This window comes from Conger conger, chromosome 16 (assembly GCF_963514075.1).
Source record: "Conger conger chromosome 16, fConCon1.1, whole genome shotgun sequence".
In the NCBI taxonomy this organism is placed as follows: domain Eukaryota; kingdom Metazoa; phylum Chordata; class Actinopteri; order Anguilliformes; family Congridae; genus Conger; species Conger conger.
The window spans coordinates 14,213,336-14,230,488 of record NC_083775.1 but is presented as its reverse complement, the minus strand read 5'-3'; the positions used below and the strand labels follow the sequence as shown (position 1 = coordinate 14,230,488).

Genomic DNA, 17,153 nt, shown 5'->3' with positions numbered 1-17,153 from the left:
TGGGCCTGTCACTATATAGGAGCTTTTGATCTTTTAAAGCATTTAATGATATGACTCAAACTTTTATGCTGTTTTACACACTCCTCTGACATGCTGTTTTGCTCTGTCCCTCTCTTGTCTTGATCAGTAGGCTGGCCTGGTTACCTGTGTGTTCTGGCAGGAACAGGGGGAGGAGACTCGCTGGTCAGTGGATGGGTGCACAGCCGCCTTCCCCAATGAGAACCACACAGTATGCAACTGTACCCACCTCTCCACCTTTGCCCTGCTTCTGCAGACAGAGGAACATGTAGGGTGTACCTCTGTACCATCTGTCCATTAACACTATTCTCTCAAACCTCCTAAATCCAACATTTTTCTAGCATGTCAGCCCGCAGTCAACCAATCATGTTACTAACTAGAACAGGCAAAGTCTCTTAACCCTCTGAGTGCATATCACATCAAGCTATGTGCGATAGGACGTGATGAAGTCTTTCAAGAGTGTTGGACGGAGCCGGTCACGGACAGGCCAACACTCAGGGATGGGAAACTGGACTTCTGGCATTCCTGGAAGAGAACGAGCTGGCGGGGTGACGGCTACATCCATCTGTTGCCATTCAAGCCTGATAGGAGGTGCTGGAATACCGGCCTCAAAGTCTCTCCTCAATCTACGGTTGGGCCGTGCTGTTTGGTCGCCTGCAGGGGGCTTAACCAAAAGCAAGTAATCTTGTCATGGCGATGTGGCCTGTGGGTCCTCACTCAGAGACCAGAATGGGCTTTAGCTCTGTGTGCCTTTTCCTACTGCTCCTTCATTTTCTGCTGTTGTCTCCTAACTGCTGCCCCAGCGTTCACCTCCCTGGGTGACAGCTGTGCTGGCCGCAATCTGCCCAGGGGAATCTGTCCCGGCCCACCATCAGTGACGCTGGAGATACCCCAGTGGTGGAGTGTGGCATTGCCCTGTAGTGCAACAAGAACAGGGTTTGCAGCAACGCAGACTGGATAGTACAACCTTTAAGATCTGGTTGAAACGTTCCACGCCACCAATGGCCTGTGGATGGTAGAATGCTGTCTTGATGTGCCCGACCCCACAGGTCTCCAAGAAAGGGACTCAACTCCATGGGGGTGAACTGTGGCCCATTGTCAGTTGTGATGGCTTTGAGGAGCCCCCCAATGACTGAAAATCTTTTTGGGGAAGTCTCTACAAGCTTTGCACACCTTGTAGAGTTATCCTCTCTGACAGATCCTCTCTGTCAGATTGGATGGGAAGTGTCTGTGAACTTCAGGTCTCTCCACAGATGTTCTATGGCAGTGGTTCGGCCATAAAGGCCTGATTGAGTGCTGCTGAGATGCTCGTCCTTCCGGCAGGTTTTGCCATCTCTGCAGAGGACCTCTGAAGCTCTACAGTGACTGTGGGGTTCTTGGTCACCTCCGTGACCAAGGCCCTTCTTGCCCGGTTACTAAGTTTGGCCGCACGGCCAACTCTAGGAAGAGTTCCTGTGGTTCTAATCTTCTTCCATTTGACAATTATTGAGGCCACTGTGCTCATGGAAACACTCAAAGCTTTAGAAATGGTTTTATATCCTTGCCCTGATCTATGCCTTGCCACAATTTTATCATAGAGAGGTTTACAGAGAGTTCCTTGGTCTTCGTGGCTTTGTTTTTGTAAAGCAAACAGGACTACAATTTGTGCCACAGCAAAAGGTCTGAATACTTATGTAAATGAGAGATTTCAGGTTTTGATCTTTAATAAATTAGCAAAGATTTATTGGTAAAAATGGCAATCAATTTAATCTACAATACAATAAAGTGTGCCAAAAAGTGAAGGGGTCTGAATACTTTCTGTAGCCACTGTATGGCACTGTATGGTAGCGTGCTGATCTGCTATCTGTTGTGAACATATGGCTCCCCCAGGTGGCGTGTGCAGTCATCCTGTCTTCCTGTCCAGCTTTGTGTGGATGCTGCTGGAAACTCTGCAGCTCTTCCTGCTGGTCAGGAGCCTGTCCAAAGTGCAGGCCATCCAGAAGGAGGGGCTGAGGGCACTGTACCTCCTGCTGATTGGCTACGGAGCTCCCCTGGTGGTGGTGGGAGTGTCTGCAGCAGTGTATTCAGAGGGCTATGGCAGCAAAGACATGTGAGTTTCTTTCACTTGTATTTTCTCTCTGCACAACACCATGGATCTTCATGAATAAAATTAAAATGGAGTGAGAATGCACGAGAAATTTTCCATTTCAGGTGCTGGTTGAGCAAAGATCGATGGATGGAGTGGAGTTTCATTGGTCCAGTGTGTACTATTCTCACAGTATGTCATCTTATGCACTGAAAAATATGCTTTGTCTTGAGTTTACATGAACATACAGTGGGATCCAGTGGTCTGACACTACTTGTGAAAATCTTTCTATTTTGCATTATTTTCTAATTTAATACAAACTTTTTAATTACTAATTATATTATCAGTGTAATAATTTGAGTGAAAAGTGGAATCTTTGAAAAAATAAAATTCATTTCAGAATTTCTTAATATTTGGTATGTCCACCTTTTGCTTTAATGGCAATGTGCACTCAACATGGACTCCACAAATGTGTACAAAACCTGATGATTCATGTTATCCCAGCATTATTTGACAATGTTCTAAAGAGCATCTTGTGATGTTACTGAATGCTTGGCTTTTGTCAGTCTTCAAGTGCCCCCATAAATTTTCAATGGGGTTGTCAGGTGATTGTGGATTGTCCAGCACTCCTTGCTCTTCTTTGGACTTCGAGTAGTTCTTCCACAGCTTTGAAGTAACTTTCATTTGTTTAAATTTTTTCAAAATCCAAAAAAGAATAATTTTTTCCAGGATGACATGGACCCCACTGTACATGTTATGTGCTGAGAATTGTCCATTGTCCTTGTGTGTAATTTTAACAGCTCAACTGCATCTCGTTTTGTGTGATCCTCTGGAGCCTGTGGCCTACTCTAGTCAACATTTAAGAGTGACATCTCCCAGTCTAAAGACACCAGGCGAGTGTACCTGTTTCTGCTTGTAGGTACATCTGCATGTCGGTGTGAGTGCACAGGGCCTTAAACTTTTTGTTGAACCAGCCACTGTGTCTGCTGGATGAAAATTGGGCATTGTACCAGACACTTTTTTATTGTATTTTTTCTTAATCGCAGACACATATGAGACAGCTTTTAAAAACTTTTTTTTAAAGTGTTTAAGACAAAGTATCACAATGCGATTGTAAGCCCCGTGCTAACCCAACAACGGAATTTAGCGAGGGCAAAGGCATCTACCTGCTTGTGCTTCTGGTGTTGCTGAATGAAAGTTTGTAGGTTTAAATTTTACTGACCATTATGTGGAGAGATTAGATCCACCAATACGTAAACCAAGTTACAAAGACAATAGTACCACTCTGCCTTCCGCTTTTTACTGGTCCAGGCCGACCAAGAATCTCCACAACAGTGCCAATAAATCAATCTTCGTATGATCTGCCAATAAATCAAACTTCGTATGATCTGATTTGAGTATTAATAATTGATCATTTAGACTAGATCGCTGAAGGAATCCTATACCGTAACAGACTCCCAGAACAGTCCTCTGCTAGTCCCACCGCATGTCACATCGCGCGTTATGTGCATGTCTCACAAGCTGGCTAGATGTCTACGGTCATTTCAGAGGTTGCGCAAGATGCTACTTTTGGGTGTGTCCGATGGCGGCTCAGGGACCCAAGAAGACCAACATTAGCTATCCCCGTTCTCAACATGAATGATAAGGTAAGGCGGAGGAGATTGATTTACTGTCAGAGGTCTACGGGTGCAATACACAGCGATACAGTAAGCGTAAATGTGCATCCTCCATAGAACAACTCGAGGGGGGCATCCAAGCATTCCCTGTGTAACAGCACAATAACTCCACGTCTTTTGGGCCGCAGTGTCTGCAGGTATTTGCTCCAACCGGGTGCTACACCACCTGATTTCACTACTTACCTTATTATCTAAACCAAGCAGGTAAAATAATCAGTGAAATCAGGTGGTGTAGCGCACGGCAAGAGCAAATACCTGCAGGCACTGTAGGTCCGCAGGACGTGGAGTTGAGTAGCGTTGCTCTAGGGCAGGGGTGTCAAACTGAATCCCCGGGGGCCGCAGTGTCTGTGGGTTTTTGTTGTTTCCTTTCAATCAGCCGCCAATTAAGGCCAATTAAGGCCTTGAGAACAATGCGTGTGGATACATTACTCAATCAATGACTTGAATGAACCCAGAACACCCCAAAAACCAGCAGACACTACAGCCCTCCAGACTGGAGTTTGACACCTGTGCTCTAGGGTCTTTCAGTGCACTTGTCCCTGGTTATGGGTATGCACTTTGCACTTTGTTGTATGTCGCTCATAAGAGAGTCTGCCAAATGCCAATTAATGTAATGTAAATGTGTGGGTTTCCCAGTGGTTTGATGGTTGTGTCTGCAAGGGTCAAGGGTTGTAGATGTTAGTTAAAAGCAAATTATTTCATACATATCATCTTAATTTATCCCACAGTGAATAAATTTATCTTGCCCCAATATTTTGTATTACAATAAACAATGAATGAGAATTCTATGAAACATTTAAAGGTGATCTGTACATAACTACTTTTTTAATTTACATTTAGTATGATGCTGTCTTGTTCATCTACTCTTGTTTATCAGCATAAACAGAATCTGCCGGTGTGTCAGGTTGGTGTGTCACTACCCTTTGTTAGTAATGGCGTGTTGCAGTTGCCTCATTAATTAATGGAATGGAATATAATTGTTTGGAACAAGCAAAACCTGACATTTTAAGCAATTTAGAAATCCCACATGGTTGTTTTTGGTTCGAAAAATGAGAAAAAGGGAACAGCCTAAATTACATTCCGAAAATTACATAAATTGCATTTAGAGATTCCAACATTGCATTATGATTATAAAAAATTGGAAATCAAGAATTCAGGTAAGAATTTCCACACAGAAATGACATGGAACTAAAACACTAATCGCTAAAACACATTTTACATTACACAACCAGAAATCAGAGAATTTGGGGGGTTGTGAGGGAACAACTATTATGCTTGACTGTCTGTGCCTCAAAGTTTTTTCATGGCTCTTTTGTCTCCCCATGATCTTATTACTGTTATGGGTGGCTATTAATTAAAGGAAAAGCAAACTTTTTAGTTGAGGCTGCTGGGTGGAGCCACCAGCTCCTGTCGGCTGAACCCGTTTCACTGGTCTGTTTCATTTGGGCCACCTGTGGCAAATCAGCCGAAGGGTACAAAAGGCTGCCTTTTCTCAGTTTTTTATTTTTTTATTTATTTAGCAAATGCAGAGTGGTAAAGGTGGTAATATGGTATTTTTAAACTGTTAATCACCAAAAGAATCCTTTGGCAAAAGCTTTTGTGTTTGTGCTTGATTGAGTTGGAAGATGAGATACCCCAAAGTGGGAGATTTTTTGTTTCTATTAAGAAATACTTATTTATTTAGGGAGCCAAACCAAGCTGTTGGGCGGACGGTCAGTGCAAATTTCCCAAGAATTTCTAACACTCCCCAGTGTCCCACAGCAGGAGGATTTGGTATTGTTCTTGGATACCTAAATTATTTTGGTAAATTTGCATAATTCCAATCAGCCTCTCATCAGTCTTCAAATGCCTATGTGTTGAAATAACATATGAGCAAATGGAAATGTGTACATTTGTTTTTCTCTCCAGACCTCTCAGCTAAACCTTTGCCTGGAGCCCTTTGCATCCGTTTGCCCACATTTGCAAACAAAATTAAAAATCATGGCAGCGTGAATGTTAGAATGCTCATTTATATTATTTTTAAAATAATATACACTCAGTGAACACTTAGGTATTTATTCAATGTATTTTTTAGACTTGTCCTGCTGTAGCCAATCCACTGAGTTATGATGTGTTGTGTGATCAGAGATGCTATTCTGCATACCACTGTTGTAATGTGTGGTTATTTGTGTGACTGTCACCTTCCTGTCAGCTTTGATCAGTATGGACATTCTCCTCTCCCATTAACAAGGAATTTTTGTCTGCAGAACTGCTACTCACTGGATTTTCTTGTTTTTTTGCACCATTCTTTGCAGAGACTAGAGAAGTGTGCGTGAACCGCAGGAGATCAGCAGTTTCTGAGATACTCAAACCACCCTGTCTGCCACCAACAATCATTCCACAGTCAAAGTCACTTGGATCACATTTTTTTCCATTCTGATGGTTGATGTGGACATTAACAGAAGCTCCTGACCTGTATCTCCTGACCTGTGCGTTGCACTGCTGCCACACAATTGGCTGATTAGATGATCACATGAATAAGTAGGCGTAATAAAGTAAACATTTTCCTAATAAAGTGCTCGGTGAGTGTATGTGCTAGTTAATCAATTGGGGACGTTCTACGTAGTGGTTTCATATTTATCATAACTCAAATTACTGATATCAACAATGTTTATCATTGTTTGACCCATTTTTTCAACAAATTTGCTGAGGCACCATGTTGCAATCATTTTATGATTGAATATATTCATTCATGACACAATTCCTTGTTTGACTCCCATCTCTATGAAATCATAAAATCAATATTTTATCATTAAAACTGGTTTAATGGGAAAAAAAGGTACACAAGTAGTGGTTACTGTGGTGTTTGAAGCTAAATTGCTTATAACAATGCAGGTGTGCTTTACTCAAGGTTCATTGCTCTACTGTATATTGAACATTTTGTTATGAATCCACACATTATTTTACACTGACACAATCAGACTTAAGTTTTGCACATGATGAGTGTATGAAGCTTATTTTGTGAGGTGTTCAGTTTTCGAGAGTGATGAGGGTAGCGCCCATTTAGAGGCTCTCTGCCAGGCCTGTTCTCAAAGCTTCCTGTCCCCATATTTGCATACGATGTTTGGTTTTCAAAATGAGCCTTTTAAAGCATGTTCCATCACAATTCAGCCTGCACATTGTCGATCAGTTTACCTGTCCCAGCAAGGAACACAAGATGAACCATGGCCATTTGCTAATGTTACTGGGTGAGTTAGTCATGCTTCTTAACCAGGTTAGATGTCTTACCTATATTAAAATAATGCAGTTAATTATTTTTTAATATTTCAGGCTAACTCATTTTTTTATTAACCTTTATTTTCTGGTCTTAACTTTAAGATTAAAGATCCAAATCTTACATCCAACTGTAAGAGCCTCTGCTCTATTCCTAAAAATGTACTGTAAACATTTTTCTTACCATGTCACATTTCTTTGTTTCCAGGCTTTTTGCTTTCCTTGACAGCCTGTTACATTTGTATTCAAGCCGGTAAGTAATTCCTTGTTAAATCTGTGTGAAACTGATGCAAACCTCTTTGGTTCTACTGAAATTGGCAATCAAGCAACTTCCTGAAAAAGATTTTTTAAATGTTGTGCTGAATTATGTTTTATCCAGAATAAGCACATTCTGTTTTTCTGTTGTCCATAAGCACAGGTGCCATGAAACATATTTTGTATTCCAAACACAAGAATATTGTCCTTATGGATGTGTATTTGTTAATATACTCATACTGTATGTATACTATATGTTATTTCCAAAACCTTTTTTATTTGCCATATTTTTATATGCACTCTTTTTGTAGATTATATATTATATATATCATGGACAAAATTGGGTACGTCTCCATTTCTACAAACCTTGAATGAAACCTGATGTATTTTGAATGGTATTCTGCTGCAGAATCTTGTACTCCATCTGGTTTTGTTTGATCCTCAGGGGGATTTCTCAGTGTAAGAACAATATTCCTGTGCAAATGCGTCTTCAGATGTGCAGCTGCAATTATCAGTTGAGAGTTATGTTAGGGTTCGGGTTAGACACTGAATCAGTGGTGGGGAACAATGGGGCTCATTCATCAGTATTTTCGTAAATCCATGTATCATTAGAACTGAACTAACAAATTCCCCCGGAATTCCCCCAGAATTTTTCCAGGTCCTACTTATAAGGTATACTTGTATCCTATCTTCAATGGTGGGTTGTAACAAGTTAAAGAGGCAAAACCATTACATAAAACCACTCAAACAAGATCAGCTTGAGGCTAAAATGCCAGCGCTAGAGGATAGGAACAGGCGATCAGGTGATGCAAGTTTCACTTTACGCTACGTGAGAGTGGATCCGAACCGGTTGGCTTTTCTGACTGATGCCCTCAAAAAATGGTTTCCCTCTCTGGCCCACTATATCTACAGCGGCTGATCCAACAAACAGCAAAAAACTGTAATTTTTCTAACTGATTTTCTATTATTCAAACTGAATAATTATACTTACGTACATTGTAAGTGGAATCAAAGTCGGGACAATGCATGAACTTACCCAAGTCAACAGACCTAGAGGAAAGTAAAAGTTTATTGAATGCAGCACTGGACCAGTGGGAAGATCACAGGGGAAAAAAACAAGTTTGTAGTACAGCAAGCTTCAACACACTGGTTGTATGACCTGGCTTAACATGTTGACATGATTGCATCACGCAATTTCTGCAGATTTGTCAGCTGCACATTAATGCTGTGAATCCCTCATTCTTTGACATCCTGACAGTCTTCTGTTGGATTCAGATCCAGTGGGAAGGGCACTGGAGAACATTGAACTCTGTCATGTTCATGAAACCATTTTGAGATTACTTTTGCTTTGTGATGTAGTGCATTATCATGCTGGACTCTACAGACTGACGTATGTGAAAATCCCAGGAGATCAGCTGTTACAGAAATACTCAAACCAGCCCATCTGGCACCAACAACCATGCCAAAACCATGTCAAAATCACTGAGATAACATTTTTTCCCAATTCTGATGGTTGATGTGAACATTAGCTCCTGACCTTCATCTGCATCATTTTATGCACTGCACTGTTGCCACACGATTGGCTGATGAGATAATCGCATGAAAAAGTAGGTGTTCAGGTATTCCTAATGAAGTGCTAAGTGAGTTTTGTTCATCCACATTATGCACATGCTTAACTATGCATACAGAACAAACCTGAACCCATCAGTCCATTTGAGCAACTCTGTTTAAAGGGTAGAATGGAGTTTGCTTCGGTAGTAACATCAAGCCATCTGTCCCCAGGTTGTGGTTCAGGGCAAGAAACCACACCGAGCATTAAGTGTCGACTGAATTCCAGGCACTACTTAGAAACAGAGCCAAATTCTTTCATCAGATGAACTAATATTTCCATGGTGCTAGACCTAGCCACCTTCTGGGTCTGTGGAAATTAATGCTTCACCAGTGTCACTTCGATTAGATCACAGGACGACCTACAAATGGATCCTCATGAATTACTTGAGACGGGTACGTGGGGGTTGGACCCAAAATGCACGACAATAGTAAAATAAAGTCCCGTCAGGGCTTTATTCGGGACGAATCCCAGGAGTGTAGTCAAAACAAGCAAAGTCCATACACATCGATCCAGCTAATAAAACAATAAATAATCAGCACGGTGCCGAGGGAAGAGGCCCGGTAGCAGGAGAGCTGTCAGCGGGGCACAAGTACAGGCGGGCGGCAGGCAGAGTCGTAGTCGAGGGCGATGCGGAGGTCGAAACCATAAAACAAACAGCGAGGCAAAGGTACAAGGCGAGGACATGGTCAAAAACAAGCGATGGTCAATGAAACAGAAATCAATAAACAGTGGTCGATAAACAGGCTTGGATCTTAACGTGTAATCAATGGTTATAATGCTCAAGAGTTGCTTTGACGGACAAGAGGCAGACAATTTCGCAACGAACAGAAGTGCGACTAGGCTATGAATGCAGGTGTAGACAGGTGTAGACAATTAGTTAGAGAGCAGCAGGTGCAATGGATGACAAGTTTAACAAGGTAATTAGTAATCGTTAGTAATAAACCTATCCAGTTCAGACACCAGAACTTTGTCAATGAGGTTGGCGTCCGCTCCAGAATCCACCAACGCGTTAACCCGGGTTGTTCTGTCGGGAAGAATTAACAGAGTGGTGAGCGTGGGGCGATGGTTGTCTCTGTTGGAACCCTCATGTCTGTCGACTGCTCTCACCTCCACTGGTCGCCTGGTCTTGAAGGAGCACCGAGCCTGGGTGTGACCCGGCCTCCCACAGTAGAAGCACGAACCGGTGGTTCTGCAGCGTGCTCGTTCTTCGGTAGAGATCCTCGTACCAGCCCGGGACAGGTCCATGGGTTCGGATCCCTCAGACTGCTGCTCCTGTAGTCGAGGACTTGGCCCCTGCCTGGGGTACGGGTTGCCGGGGAGGATCGGTCTCTCCGACCGACGTTGTCTGGCACGGTTGTCCAGGCGGATCGTGGTGTGCACGAGTTGGTCGAACTGGGTGATGGGGTCCAGTCGCGCCAACTCGTCCTGGAGCGTCTCACTCAGGCTGGCTAGGAAGAGATTCGCCAACGCCGCATCGTTCCAACTAGTGGCCGCCGCGAGGGTGCGGAAGTCGATGGAGTGGTCTGCCGCGGTCTTCCGTCCCTGGCGCAGAGCAATCAGTCTCTGGGATGGCTCCTGGTCGCTGGATGCGTGTTGGAAAACCTTCCGAATCTCATCGGCGAAAACTGGGTAACGAGGGGGGAATGAATCCCCGGACCACACCGCCGTAGCCCAGTCCAACGCCCTCCCCTTGAGTAGTCCCATCACATAGCCAATCCGACGGTCGTCGCTGTTGTAGGTCTGGGGCTGTTGCTTGAACACGAAGTCGCATTGGAGTAGGAACGCCTTGCACCTCTCAGGTTCTCCACCGAACCTCTCCGGAGGGGGTTGTTGGGGCTCCCAGAATTGCCAGGTTCCCGTGGGGTTGAACGCCGGGGTTGCGGGTGGGTGGGTAGGCTCCTCCCGTGGTTGTGGCAGGACCGCGACGGCAAGCCTCCTCATCTCCGCACACAGTTCACGAATCTCCTGGTGAAGCTCGGAGATTCCTTGTGAATGCTGCCGGACGATGGCTCCTTGTTCCTGGAGGGCGTGGAACATGGTAGTAGAGTCAGCAGGGTCCATTGTGGCGAAATTGTTCTGAGACGGGTGCGTGGGGGTTGGACCCAAAATGCACGACTCAGAAACAATAGTAAAATAAAGTCCCGTCAGGGCTTTATTCGGGACGAATCCCAGGAGCGTAGTCAAAACAAGCAAAGTCCATACACGTAGGTCCAGCCAATAAAACAATAAATAATCAGAAAGCATGGTGCCGAGGGAAGAGGCAAACTCGTAGTCAGTAGACGTGCAGGGAGGTCCGGTAGCAGGAGAGCTGTCAGCGGGGCAGAAGTACAGGCGGTGTTACAGGCGAGTCGTAGTCGAGGGCGATGCGGAAGTAGAAACCATAAAACAAACAGCGAGGCAAAGGTACAAAAACAGTAGGCGAGGACATGGTCAAAAACAAGCGATGGTCAATGAAACAGAAATCAATAAACAGGCTTGGATCTTAACGTGTAATCAATGGTTATAATGCTCAAGAGTTGCTTTGACGGACAAGAGGCAGACAATTTCGCAACGAACAGAAGTGCGACTGGGCTATAAATGCAGGTGTAGACAGGTGTAGACAATTAGTTAGAGAGCAGCAAGGGAATAGAAAACAGGTGCGATGGATGACAAGTTTAACAAGGTAATTAGTAATCGTTAGTAATAAACCTATCCTGCCCTAGCATTAGTAAATTAGTAAATGACATGCACGAGAAACGTAAGGTAACATGAACACATGATTAGTCTGTTAGCATTACCCAATCCTGATCTAGCATTAGTAGTTTTAGTAAATATACAAAATAGAAACAATTAGGGTGTGAGTGACAGAAAGAGAGAGAGAGAGAAAGCCGGAGCGCAAGGTTTGCGGAAAGACATGTAAAAGTGTATGTTTAAACAACGTCCAGTCTGCGTAACAATAAACATAAATCAAAACATAACACTAAACGAACTAAGACGATAACCACTCAACATAACAAGGTGAAATAATCGTAACGAAAACATAACTAGACATGACAAGACAATTTATCGTAATAAGAAATAAATTAAACAACATGACGAACCTAGACTAACATAATACATGATAAGACAATACGTGACTAAGACAAAATGAATAAACATAAAACAAGGCAAGACAGACCTGAAACGTGACATTACTGAAGTAGGGCCCTCCTTTGCAGCCTGAATCATCCTGGGGATGAAAAAGAACAAGGCACCTGAATGGAATGGCATACCTCCTGTGCTTGTAAAAAGTTAAAAAATATCATGCACACAGACATTTGCAAGGAATTTTCCCAACAATGCCTATTGTGAAAACCCAGTCATTAGGTTTTCTCTCCCCCTTCCTTTGCAGAGGAAAATGTGGCCCTCAATAAACCCTCCTTTCAGTCATCCACGCACTCTATTTATGATGCGTCCAGAGGGAATGACGGGAATCACGATCCAGTCTTTGGGCATGGCTCCTGCTTCCACACAGGGTGGGAAATGAAGCCCTGGTGGAGGGTAGACCTGCATGCTCCTCACTATATCTCCTCTGTGGCTGTGACCAACAGAATAACCTCTTGGGAAAGAATCAGTGGCGGGGAGATTCGCATTGGAAACTCCTTAGAAAACAATGGCAACAGTAATCCATTGTAAGGCACTCTCTTGTTCAGCACACACCCACAAATACATATACATACATGCAGGCAAGCACACACACACACTCAATCGTGTGTGCACAACCACACACACACACACACACACATACACACACACCCACTGGTATGCACGCACTCATGCACATCCACACAAACGCAGGCCACACAAATGTAGTTGTGAGAGGAAATGTAACACTTTCCTACAATGGAAAATTCCTGCATTTAATTGCTCCTAAATTATGATCTGATATTCATCCAAGTAACAATAATAGATGAGCACAATCCGATTAAAGAATGAACGTATTGTGGAAGAGAAGTTGAAATGTGGTTCATTTCCGAATCCAGCCATTTTAACAACTACACCCTCGTTTAACATTCAGCATTCTGAATACCCAACATAAGCCTCAACTGTTAAAACCCCTCAGTAAAGCAACATGTAATCTAACTATTCAATTAAATTATCAGCAAAATTTCTTGTTAAATCACAACAAAATATTCAACGACTTTGTCTAAAGACTCCCTGAAACAAAGAATGCTACAGACATGGTACAGACATTTTGCTGCCAGTGGTCCAGGGGCACTATTTAAGATCAATGGCACAATGAATTCAACAAAGTACCAGTGGAACAACGACTGCAAACATACAGTTAAAAAAAGATCCATACAGAAATGGTTAAGTGAAAACAACATCCATGTTCTGCAATGGCCATTCCAGTCTTCAGACTTAAATCCCATCTAAAACCTGAGGTCTGAACTGAAGAGTTGGGTCCATAAGGCCAAAACCAAGAATATCAACAATTTTGTTTGGCATGGAGGAATGTTCAAAAATCCCTCCAAATGTGTTCTCTAACTTCATCACAAAACAAGGGGTGTTTGTACCAGGGATGTCAATAATGTGAAATAAAAATGGGGAAATAAATTAAGACTTTAACAATTGTAAGACTTAAATCGTAAATCTACGCTACTTTACACATGTTGGAAAATAAAACTCATGTCAATAACTTTTTCTTTTACAGTACCTTTTGCTCATATTTGAATTTTCTATAATTCTGCTTCTGACTGTAAATGTAGGGAAGGGCTCCTCAAACCTATACCTGATTGTCACCTTGTTGATTAGAAGATTGATCAGACACCAATTACAGTACCCACATTCAAAGAGTCCATTATCCAACAGGTTTACATACTTCTTCCAACCTTGCCTGCGATTGTTTTAACCATGTGTTCCCTGAAGAAAAAGGACAATTGTTTGTGTGTTGTTCATCCAATCAGATTGTGTTTATTATTATGATTATGATCAGAAGCATACAGGAATCCAGGTAATTCCAAATGGTTCACAAATGTATGTATGAACCCACATACGTAAGTACATAATACTTCCATCTTCCTCTTCCTCTTGATATGTACAATAAATCAATACTCATCTATACTCTATATAGTCATTATCATAATTATTATATCTTTCATTTTGCAGGTGTGCTCAGATTTCCAGCATCCCTGGAGGGAACACTGTAACCTACCAATGCCATGGGATGGAAGGAAGATATGTGACCATTTCATTAAATAAAAAAGAAGTTATCAATCTTTGTGAAGTAGAGGTCTATGCCCCAGTTCAGGAAGGTACTGACAAAAAAACAAAAAGAACAGCCAAAAATGTTTGGCCTTATGATAGCTTGGTGTTAGTGGCATCATAGATTCCATAATTTAGCTATTTTCTGCCAGATTCTTGACTATTTTTGGCTTGCTCTGAATTTCCCCCCATTTTTAATGCTCTTTGTGATTGGTTGGCAGATTTGAATGGTAACTGTCAACCTCCACATGGCCGACAATGTAATGTGTATATGCCTATGCCTAAGCATTTAATCATACTGCCAAACGCTTGGGGAAACAATGGGTTAGGTTTTGGGTTAGATACTCAATCTTTAGTGGGGAACAAAATGTTTACCATTTGCTTGTGTTTCATGTGTTTTTCTGCCTTTAATTCACTGTCTGGATACAAGTTACAAAATTAACAGGTTGAACAACAAAAAAAAGTTTGCCCAGACAGAAATGTCCATGTTTCACTTTCTCCAAACATCTTATCACACTGATGAGCATCTCATAATTAGTCCTCCATTATATAATGGGAATAATTCTGGGTCAGATTGCCGAAGGTTGCTAAATTTGTACTGGCAACAGTGACACTTGGTGGTTAACTGCAGAAAGGTAGGTTGACTGTACAGATGGGCACTTATTACTGTTCTTCTTATTACATTACATTACACTAATGGCATTTGGTAGACGCTCCTATCCAGAGCAACGTACAGTTGATTAGACTAAGCAGGAGATGATCCTTGCTCAAGGGCCTTGCTCAAGGGCCGAACGGCTGTGTGGATCATATTGTGGCTGCATCGGCGATGGAACTGCCAACCTTGCGGATCCCAGTCATGCACCTTAACCACTATGCTACAGGCCGCCATACATAATAATTATTATTATTATTATTATTATTATTATTATTATTGTAATTATTATTATTATTATTGTAATTATTATTATTATTATTGTAATTATTATTATTATTATTATTATTATTATTATTATTACTATGATTATTATTGTTATTGTTATTATTACAGTTATTACGCTTTTATCCAAAGTGACCTCCACTTGCTTGACAATTTTTCCAGGTCCTTTCTATTAGCTATACTTGTGTCCTATCCTTGGTGTTGGGATGTAGCCGATTATGTGCAATCTCTATTACACACTACAGACATGAAGTAACTGTAATCCGCCCAGGATACTTTTTCATATATTCTAAATGTGATTAAAGTTACTTTTCTAAGGATTAAATGTTTACATTTTGGATTAAAAGTAATCGGCCCAACACTGACTGTCTTAAACTGACTGCCCCTTTTTCACCCCTTTCCTTTGCAGAAGAAAATGTGGCCCTTGGCAAACGCTCCACTCAGTCATCCACGGACCATGGTGGTGTTGCCTCCAGAGGGAATGACGGGAATCCCGATCCGGTCTATGGGAATGGCTCCTGCTTCCACACAGCGTGGGAAATGAAGCCCTGGTGGAGGGTAGACCTGTATGCTCGTCACAATATCTCCTCTGTGGTTGTGACTAACAGACAAGCTGGTTGGCAAAGCATCAATGGCGCAGAGATTCGCATTGGAAACTACTTGAAAGACAATGGCAACAGTAATCCATTGTGAGGCACTCTCTTGTTTAGCACACACCCAGGAACATGTAGTTGCAGGCAAAAACACATACACTCACAAACTCGTAAAAACACATGCACCGGTACTCAGGCACACTCACTTAATCACACACACACACACACACACACACAGGCACGCATATGCACATCCACACATACACAGGCACGTACACCTGCACACAGGTGCTTAAAGGTACGCTCAATTTTGTAACAATTTAAAATTACATGAATTCCTGCATTAACCCTTTCCATTTTGCCTTCTCACTTCTTACTTCTCTAAGGCGCTTCAAGCTTACTCGCATATCGATTGTTTTTTTTATTGACAGGGCTCTTTTACCCTCTGAAATCTACAGAATACTCCGCGATTGTTATTTCTGATCACACCCCACACATTTTAGACTTAACACTCTAACCTAATACTAAGGGACAATGGAGGTTCAATACAGGGCTACTAGCTAATGAGGAATTCTGCGAGGTTATCTCCAAAAAAATCAGCATCTCTCTTGAGATTAACAGGACTGAGTCAACCTCCCCCTCACTGTTATGGGAAACTTTAAAAGCTGTCATACGGGGAGAGATTTTTTCATATAGCACACATATGACTTGAAAAAATAAGCAAAAACAGCAAGAACTGGTTGATGCCATTCTTAACATAGATAGGGAGTACTCTGAATCTGTCAACCCAGACCTATATATCGAACGTGTTAAACTACAATCTGAATTGGATTTGCTTTCTACAGATAAGGAAGACCTTCTTAGGGGCGACATGGCTCAGGCAGTAAGTCGTCTGGCAGTCGGAGGGTTGCCGGTTTGATCCCCCGCCCGGGCAGTGTCGGAGTGTCCCTGAGCAAAACACCTAACCCCCAAATGCTCCTGACGAGCTGGTCGGGGCCTTGCATGGCAGCCAATCGCCGTCGGTGTGTGAGTGTGTGTATGAATGGGTGAATGGAGAAGCAGCAATTGTACAGCGCTTTGGATAAAGGCGCAATATAAATGCCTTCCATTTACCATTTTTATGTCAAACTAAAGGACCATATTACAAATATGGCGACAAAGCCATCCGTCTTTTGGCTCTTCAACTAAAGCGTCAATCAGCCTCTCGTTGCATAGCCCAACTATGACTCCAACCATTCTCTAATTACTGATCCAATTAATGTATACGTTTTCAGATGGCTTAGATATCCCCACCATAGATGTTGATAACAAAACAAATTTGGAACATCCTATACAGCTAAAGGAGATAACCACTTGTCTTAAATCAATGCAAAATAACAAAGCACCAGGTCCGGATGGTTGTCCAGTAGATTGTTATGAGAAGTTTTTCCACCTACTTGCCCCTATATTATTCAACATGTTTACTGACTCATTGAAACAAGAATCCCTCCCCCCAACATTAATTCTATTAAAATGAATGTTC

The 17,153-nt window shown here is 42.3% G+C and overlaps 1 long non-coding RNA gene across 1 annotated transcript; it reads left to right on the top strand.

Annotated features, from left to right (window-relative positions):
- The first annotated feature begins 5,320 nt into the window (after window positions 1-5,320).
- LOC133113942 (uncharacterized) lies at window positions 5,321-6,313 on the top strand. Its single transcript, XR_009705519.1, has 2 exons — window positions 5,321-5,562; window positions 6,054-6,313. It is a non-coding gene; the product is annotated as an uncharacterized LOC133113942 (long non-coding RNA).
- Window positions 6,314-17,153: the final 10,840 nt, after the last annotated feature.